A 9512-nucleotide genomic window follows, 5' to 3' on the forward strand; every position below is an offset into this window, starting at 1 on the left:
TTGATTTTCCATTTTTAGTCTATGACAGTAGCCCCTGAAAGGCCTGAAAATGACCAGTGGGAAAATTTTTAGCAAAGTAGAATAGCAAGATTGAAGGAGAAACTAAGCACTATCCCCCTCCCGCAAGGGATCCATTGCAAGTTTTCATGATAGAAAGAAAGTTTCACCCAGATCTGGTCAGTCCAAAATATTACAATGTTACTGCAGAAGGCTGTACTCTGACAATCCAAGAGGGTTGAAAATTTGTACCCATCATTTCTTCCAAATTGTGGCTGCTGGAAGTGGTTGGTAAGCACCCCAGCCTTGGCCCCGAATCATCATTTGACATTTAAAAAGTAAACATTAGAACCATTGTAAGTTGTCTCTTTTCTTGTTTTTCATTTTTCTCACTCATTTGTTTATTAGGTTCTTTTTTATTTATCATTTAATAGCTAATGTGAGCAAGTCCCCTCCTAGCAGCCACATCCCCCTCCCCACACCCCTCCCACTTCCCCCTCCCCAGCCCCCTCCCCACACTCCTTCCCACATCTGAATCATCAGCCACTGTGTCAAGAGCATGATTACTGATGATATTGGGAGGGTAAGGCGTGTGTTCCAAAAATATGTTCCTTCAGAATGAAGACATTACACCCATACATATGTCATATGAATTACCACTATGCATTACATTGGTGAAATAACTCAAAATAAAAATTTGTTTGCCCTAGTGCAGAGGTAAACCTGCTATGTGTGTAAAAAATTCCAAAATGTCCAACCAGTGAGTTGTTACTCCCTGGTCCAACAGATACAAATTATAACAGGTCATTGAAAGTAGTACGCATAACCATGTAGTCTGTTTATAGCTCCATGGTATAATATTCCCTGGTCGTTCTCCTATCCAAATTAGAAAACACATCTCAACCTTACCCTACACAGCATTCCACAGTCATTCTACTGTGATTGAGTTGAAACAATACCTTTCACTTTCTGAACCCCTCACACACCGTAATAACACTTGGTTCACGGCCACCAAACAGTCTGCGGTCGGAATATTTCTCAGATGCAGCTAGATCAATTACAGTGGAGGATGCAGAAATAACGTGTACATTGTTATGAGATACCGTAACGTAGCGAAAGTGTAGCGAGAGTTCCCATAACAACTCCCTGGTAGTAGCACTACCGTTGTATTATGTATGTATATAATGCAGCTTACTGCACGTAGGCCTACACATAGGAATGAACGTGATCATAAATTTTGAAGAAAAAAAAACCTTCGTACTAACATCACTACTACTTGAATCATCACAACCTCGCTTCTTTTTAGATTGGTTAGTACATTGTAACTTTTTCGTTCCGCAAGTACAATATTTCGTGCACAATCTTCCGCTAAGTTTACACGGACATGCGCCACGACCACTGCTCCTACGACAAACATTGTTGCAGTTGCAAGACACTGGATCCCTCCCGTAACGATCACGGGATTCTTTCTCAATTCCCAACGAGCTCATATTTGCTATCAAGTAAATGCTTTTATCTAAAAAAATAGACGTCTTCGTAAATAAATCACAAACGCTACGTTGCTGCGCGAACAATAGTGAAGGCTTACGACGGGCGTGCGTATCGTAACCCAATCGTGAAAAAGTAAATTGAGTAGGGCTGATGTCAGCTGTTGTATTTACGTAATCATAAGTTTGGAGAAAATTAGAGGGCGATTGACGTTAACTATTTGGCTGGATTCATTGTGTGGCCCCTTTAAGGGTCTTAAACGAGTTCCGGATTTCCTGTACAGTGACGCTTCTTTACTTCCTTGGTGCGGTCTGTTTGAATGATCGTGATGTGCAGTAGGGGCCGGGGCTCAGTAGAATAAATTTATTCACGTCCTCTGTAGTTGGTTGAGGCCTTTCGCTATCCATAGTAGTACTCAAGATGTCATCGATGGCCTAAATGGGAGTAATAAAAAAAAGTCCATAAATTTTAGACAACGACAAATATTTTGTATACTGATGTCCATTAATGTTGGGGAAGAGATGGATCCTACGGCGTGGGGGACAAAATATTAGGGGAGAGGGTAACGTTCGATTGACGGGGTTCGTTAAAGGGTTAATGTCTAAAATATTCATGATTTCCAATTGGTTTAGAATGGCGTTGAATGGGAAGGTATGGTGTATATATATAACATATATGGAATTTAGGCTTTAGTGTTTTAAATTGCAGATATTTTTTGGTTATTTTTAATAATTTTTTTTAAAGAGGCTGACACGTGTTATAAAAATAAACACAATTCGCCGTTTAAAATGAGTCACCTTTGGACAAAAGTCACGATGCGCTGTTTCTTAGATTATGGCTCCAGGCGGCACTTCTACGGAGATTAAGTTAAATTTAATTACTCCTTAGACATTAGCGCAGTATAGGCAAAAGGCTTCATCGATGATTAGTCAATAGAAAACCAATTTAAAAGGAATGTTTTGGAGGGTGGATGGGTGAAGGTTATTTACGCAAGATTTCGACAAGTAATATATATTTTTATTTGATAGAAAAAAATTCTAATGCGCATTTATCCCGTGTAAGATAAAAAACATGATGATAATTATTAAAGTAATAAACATTGAAATATTACCTTTTGGTTTCGATTGATTACCTTCTTAATTTTGTGGTGATCCATTTAGACAAATAAGTTGCTTACAATGTATATCGAAATACAACCATTTAGATTTGTTTGTGTCGAAGTTCGTCACAATGATATAATATTTTTTGGCGTTTTTCCTTATTCCAGAACAACGAAGTTAAAATCCGTTTTTGTGCTGCAATAGGTGGGCATCCATTACCAATTAAGAAAAGTAATAATTGGAAACAATGTTTATCATTTAATGGTTTTTTCCAAAAAATACGTTTGTATTGCAAAGGCCATTCGGATAAAGCATAAAATAAATCTCCATTTACTGAATTAAAAATTTCCTGTTGTTTTAATGTTATATCCTCGCTGTTTGAGTGTAGCTGCAATATTTCTCCGGCGAGGGAATTCATTTCTTTGTCAATTGAAATCGAAATCGCCATGTAGTGTAGTGAACGTACAACAATCGTATATTGGAATATTTGGGACTATAACATTGATTGCTGTAATCGATTTTCAAATTCACGGAAACTGCAAGTACTATTTGTGAAAAAGTTGCATGAGGCAATGAAATCAATCATGCGCACTACTACCATGAATGTCATTTGGATCGTTCATTGGTTTATAGCCTGTTTCTGGTTTTGATCGTTGATTGCTTAATGGGGTGATGACGTCAATGGAAGGTAACTGATGTTTACACCATGTGAATATTGTGATTGGCTAAATTACTAGGATGGCTACGGGATGAAGTGTCTGTTTTGATGACGTCATATTGTAAAACTATTTTGATTTATGTTTAAAAACCTGAATATTTGAGTAAAATATAAGTGAAAGTTTGGTTTGGATCGTTCATTGGTTTATTGGGTGGTAAAAATTATGTTTACAACATGTCAGTCTTATGGTTGTCTAAATTCCTATATGATGGCTACGGGATGAAGCGTCTGTTTTGATGACGTCATAGTGTAAATGTTATTTTGATTTATGTTAACAACGTCAATATTTCAGTAAACTATAAGTGTAAGTAATATTTAGTAGTGAGTTATTTTGGATAAGAAAGTTTAATGAAAAACTGGAAGGCGAATTTGGAAAATATTTAATATTTGAAATGTAAAATTTAAAAACAAGGTCATGTTTGCAACCTTACAAATTAAACGGTAAAATACAGAAAAAGAGATATGGAATGTAACTTACATTCATAAGTATGGTTCTCTGGGTTTCACAGAAGTCATTAAAATCAATTGCCCTTTTCAATGTTTCCAAAGGCGGTCAATGTGTTCATTTCCTGCCAATAGTTCCTTAAAAAACATGGTCGATAACGTGCAGTGTTCATGCTGTTCTGGTGATTAAGTCTGTCTTTTTGCTTTTAGGAGACAGATTGCCTTTGAGTAGAGCTTCATTTATTTCTTGTATAAAAGAATTTGAAATTTCGTTATAGGCATGTTCAGCTTCTTGATGGAAATGATATTGTTTATTGTTCAAATGTGAGTCTTGAATAGTTTCGAAAGCGACAGCCAAATCCTTAAAAGGAAAATCATTTACAGCGTCTGAGGTAGCAATGGTTTCCTCTGAAGTTGGTCGCAAACAAAGTGGGGCTATTAACAGAAACGATCCAGCAAACCTTGTCCAGAATCCATGACAGTTATTAATTTGATGAGGGGTACGACCTGAGTTGCACCTAAAATACAGAATGGTAGATTTTCTTTCACATTTCTGGCAGCAGCAGTTGCTTGAGTCATGGTTGAGGATTCACCGCTGAAAAGTTCACACAGTGAGAGGAATGTTCTTTGTCGCCCTTGATAAGATATGTTAACATTTCTGCGTTTTGAGGTGAAATGATAATACCCCCATTTCCCTCGGCAAGTTTTTTTCTTAGTCCAGCCGAAGTAGTTTTTTCAAAGAGAGCAAATTCGAAATTACGGCTGCTTTTCAAACTGTGTAACTGAAGTTTCGAGGCTATTTTTACGGCTTCAGATCTACCAGTTGAAGGGGGTCCAATAAAAATAGCATAAATGTTCGGTTGTATTTGAGTTCTGTTTACAACAAGCGATGCTACAGGCGCAAGACTAAATGCCGTGCTAACCATTAACGAGGTCACTATGTATCCCATTGAGGTACTCACTGATTTCGCTAACAGTTCCAAAAAATGACCAAGATTCTCCGAAAACATGGATTGAAAATTATATGGAACATCTGTAAGTCGGCGATGTAGAAGAGCCCATGTTTTAGGCTTTTGTTTTCCAATTTTCGATAATTTTCTGTGAGGGATTTTAATCCAAGTGTGTATCCGTTTTTAGAATTATGGTTACACCAGACATGAAAATGAGCAAGTGAATTGAATTCAGAGCAAAATAACATCCATATTTTTGTTCTTATATCTCTACAGAAACTCCTAAATATGATGGGTAATGTTTTTTGACACGACCATGAGTGGGAAGCGAACACTTCATCTGACGCCAGTGTCCTTCAATTTTGTTCGTGTGGAATCCCTCGGGGTTCACAAATTCCTTGGAATGATTAACAGTTTTATGATCATATCCATACTTGCTTAGATTGATATAACCTTTCCAACAATCGCAAATGATTGTTGTTCCCTTTTCGATATGCTGCTCGATCAAGGGAACTAATATCGCTTGGCTTCTGTCCCCATCTGGCACAATAAAAGAACGTCTAGAATCTCTTTCAATTCCACCAAACACCCACTGTCCATCCACTCTGATTCATCAATTTCTACAACCTTTCCAGGTTCACCGAGTTTATCAGTTGCTAAGTCATTTCCATAGTGACTTCGCATGTCTCCCGACAAAACATATCCCAGTCAACTATTGTGTTCGTGGCTAAATTAAGTTGGCGGGCGATCTGGTTTTCAGTTAAGCCTTCGCACCAGCAGTAAGTTAAGGCAATTGTTTCTTTCATCGTCATGTTTGAGTTTTCGAACCAGCTCCCTTTTCTGATACTAATTTCGCTGCGATGTTTTTTTACTCCATACTTTCTGCACTCCCAGCGAAGTTCGTCTTTTCTGTCATTACACTTGTTCGGTTTCATTGAATTATGACATGTGGGACATTTACTTTCAGTTGCGATGAGATTGTTACTCATACACCATGAGATCAAAGCATGTTTGTTACACAAAACCTCATCTTTTAAGAAATCATAAGTCAAAATATTAATATAATTGAATCTATTATAACAGCTTGCTATGCTCTCTGTTTGCGTGGTACCGTCCTTCAAATCAAAATAAGAACATCCATGTTGAGTAGCTTGGTATATTTTTCTTTTGAGAGACATGTCAATACATGAAAAAAGTAGAATAAATTCCATTCACAAAAACATATATAGTTAATTTACAATTCATGGAAGAAAAGTTGATACTGTGCTAATACTAGTCTGCTTCCTGAATTATGTGGCCATACAGAGCGTGCATGCAGACTGTGTAGGGAAAACATAAAAGCGTTACGATGTCGGCTTTTAAACGCTTCATTGAAGAGGATCAATTTATCGGTTAAATCTCACTTGATTGTTTACTTAGACTTTGGGAGGAGATTTTAAGCAGGAAGTTGTCATTCACTTCAATCACGGTATTCATGGGAAAATATTTAGTGGTTAACGCTTTAAGGAAAGGTTTTAATTTAAGTTTAGAAATTTTCTATGAAGGTCTGCGTACCGCGTAGGCTATCTATAAATATTTTTCAACTGCGTACCTCGTAGCTTATCTATAAAAATATTTTAAAGTAGCGGGGTATTCTGCAGTTTAGCCTGCTTCAACATACACAGTGCATATTATGTACGTAAAGGCGGCGTTTAATGTACCACACGAACTTCGGTGCCCTCACTATACTGATCGAATCAAGATACCCCACTTATACTGTTGTTACGTGTTAGGATAGGCCTAGCAAGCAAATATATATATTTAATGAATTACCTTTTCACGAGATGTCCCTTTCGATTAAACTGTGTTATATAATTAATGCAGTAGGAAGAAATATCGTCCGTTGAGTTTAAAATAAAGCAGCAACACATTTGCAATAAAAACACCGTAACGATGTTAGGCTAAGCTTTGTGTGAAGCCTGGGCCTACACGGCAACCAGGTAACGCCTAACAAACTGCTAATGACATGCGTAGGGCTATTTGGGAAGACGTAACTTACGACACGGAGATTACGTCCAACTTTTTATGGAGAATAGATCGTATTTGACTTCATATTTCAATGGAATAAGTGATGAAATAATACATATTGTCGTATTAAAGGCTTACCGACAAAAAATAATGTCAAACAGACAAAATCTGTGGTTGAAAAAAATTATTACCTCAGATGTCGAGTCGAGCAAGTACACACTTGGGCAAATGTTGGAATCACAATTGCGTGAGGTCGATTGATTTCTTGAATTTTGGTTTCATTACAGTAGAAGGGGTCCACCTATTAAAAAATCATACCTGACAACTTGGACTTACAACTATTTCAAGAACAAATAATAAATCATTTGAACAGACGTAACGTCTGGATGCATAACTCGACAAATGTGCAAGCCGAATTTGTGATATGTGATATGAATATTCATGACTTCGTTAGTTCATAGTAGGGCCAAGAAACTATTCAAGTGGGGTTATGTACTGCTCAAACCGGAAATGGGGAATGCGACGTAACATTTATAAAAGACACGTACTCAGATTATTGATATTTTCCTCAATTTATTTCATAGAAATAATGAGTAGAATTTCATGTCCGTTGCAACCTATATATCACAAGTCAGAGAGAACATGTTAGAATAATAATTACCAATGTACATCCCTTCAGCTAGTCAGGACTGTAGTGTTATACGCTTAGTCCTTCAGGTACTAAGAATAACAAAGAAAGGATGAACACGATTCTTCTAGTTATGTCTGTTTACTTTATGGGTTCAGCGATCTTAGATAATAGGCCGTGTGAACATTCTACTAGCATGCGTAAGCTGTGTCTCATAGCTCACAATGCGAACAACATAAGTACCGTATATAGATTCTTCAGAATGATTACATTACATCCCCAACCCAAGCATACAACATGCCTAATCAAGATTCCAAGTTTTTGGTTTAACCAATCGACCTGATCTAGTTCTATATTGTTTAGGTCTAGGTGAGCTACTGCGTCTGTGTTGATGGTTGAGCAATAGGACCTGTGGTTAGTGACTCAGTTTGCTCATTAGTACTTTCATCATATTGACTGATGTTTGGTTCAAAATCAACAAGATTTCCATCATGACTACTAGGATTGCAGTTGATGATGTGTTTCCTGTTTCTTCGCAGATTACCCCTTGGTGAAGACACCAGATATGAACGGGGTTCCTCTAATAATCTATCTACAACCCCATGAGTATTCATGTCTTTAATAAAAACCTGGGTATCTGGTGGTATCTCTTCAAGAGACTTGGTTCAATGGCTTTTGTCATAATTGTCTTTTAAATATTGACGCTTACTCATTTCAAAAGCCTCTAGTTTGTTCTTGTCAGGTATCTGGGGTACCAGCTGTGAAGGAGCAATTGGTAAGGTTGTCTTTATCCTTCGACCAAACAATAACTCAGATGGACTATACCCGTTTGCTAGGGGAGTAGCTTTGTATGCCATCAGTGCTAGATAAGGTTCTTTTGACTTGTTAATTAATCCTTTCACTGTTTGGACAGCTCGTTCAGCTTCCCAGTTAGACTGACTATACAAAGGGCTACTAGTAATGTGTGTGAATCCATATTTCTTACTAAATGCCTTAAACTCACTGCTAATGAACTGTGGTCCATTATCAGAACGGAATACATCTGGGATACCATGACGACTGAACATGGACTGCAAATGCATGATAATATCAGATGATTTGGATGTGGAAGTAAGCTTGGCTACTTCTATGTACCTTGAATAATAATCCACTACCAATAGGTAAGTACTATCCTGCAGATAATACAAATCTGCTGCTACCCTCTCCCATGGGCGTGATGGAAACTGAGAAGGCATCATGGGCTCCTTGACCTCCCGAGCCTCGTGGGCACACGTGTGACACTTGTACACTAGGTCACCTATTTGGGAGCTGATACCCGGCCACCACACTGATTGCTTTGCACGCTCTCTACACTTCACAATCCCCTGATGCCCTTCATGGATGAAGTCTAGGACTTCTAACCTTAACGAGCTAGGGATCATAATTCTAGGGCCCCTTAGAAGGAGATTGTTGTATGTAATTTCTCCCCTAAATGGGTAATAAACTTTTAAAGCCCCAGACAATTGTGGTTTATCTGGCCAGCCATCTGTACAATATTCAATTAGCTTGATACATACAGGATCATTCACTTGTTCTTGTTGTATCCTAGTCAGATATGAATTATTAACTGGCAACTCAGATATAATATAATTGGCATACGACTGCACTTCCCCCTCTAGATTGTCACTCATAGATATTTCGCCACAGGGTGCTCTAGAGAGTGCATCAGGGACAACTAACTCTTTCCCTGGGATATGACTTATGTCATAGTTGTACCTCATCAACCTCATTCTAAACCTTTGTATCCTTGGTGGTAGCTGATTGAGATCTTTCAGACCCAATAGAGAGACTAGTGGTTTATGGTCAGTTTCAATCTTGAACTTCATACCAATAACAAAGTTTACAAATGTATCACAAGCCCAGGTAACACCAAGTGCTTCCCTTTCGATGGGAGCATAATTGCTTTCAGCACTGGTAACAGACCTTGATGCGCAAAATACTAGTCTCCACTCCCCTCCTTGTTGCCTCTGGTACAAGCAGGCACCTAACCCTCGTTTTGAAGCATCACTTGCCACTTTTGTTTCCAGGTTAGGATCAAACAATGCAAGACATGTGCCGCTTAGGCATTCTAACTTAATCTCATTAAATGACCTTTCTTGAGGTTCATTCCATACCCACTGCTTGTCCTTTTGTAGCAGTTC

This window comes from Apostichopus japonicus, chromosome 17 (genome assembly GCF_037975245.1).
Source record: "Apostichopus japonicus isolate 1M-3 chromosome 17, ASM3797524v1, whole genome shotgun sequence".
NCBI classification, from domain to species: domain Eukaryota; kingdom Metazoa; phylum Echinodermata; class Holothuroidea; order Aspidochirotida; family Stichopodidae; genus Apostichopus; species Apostichopus japonicus.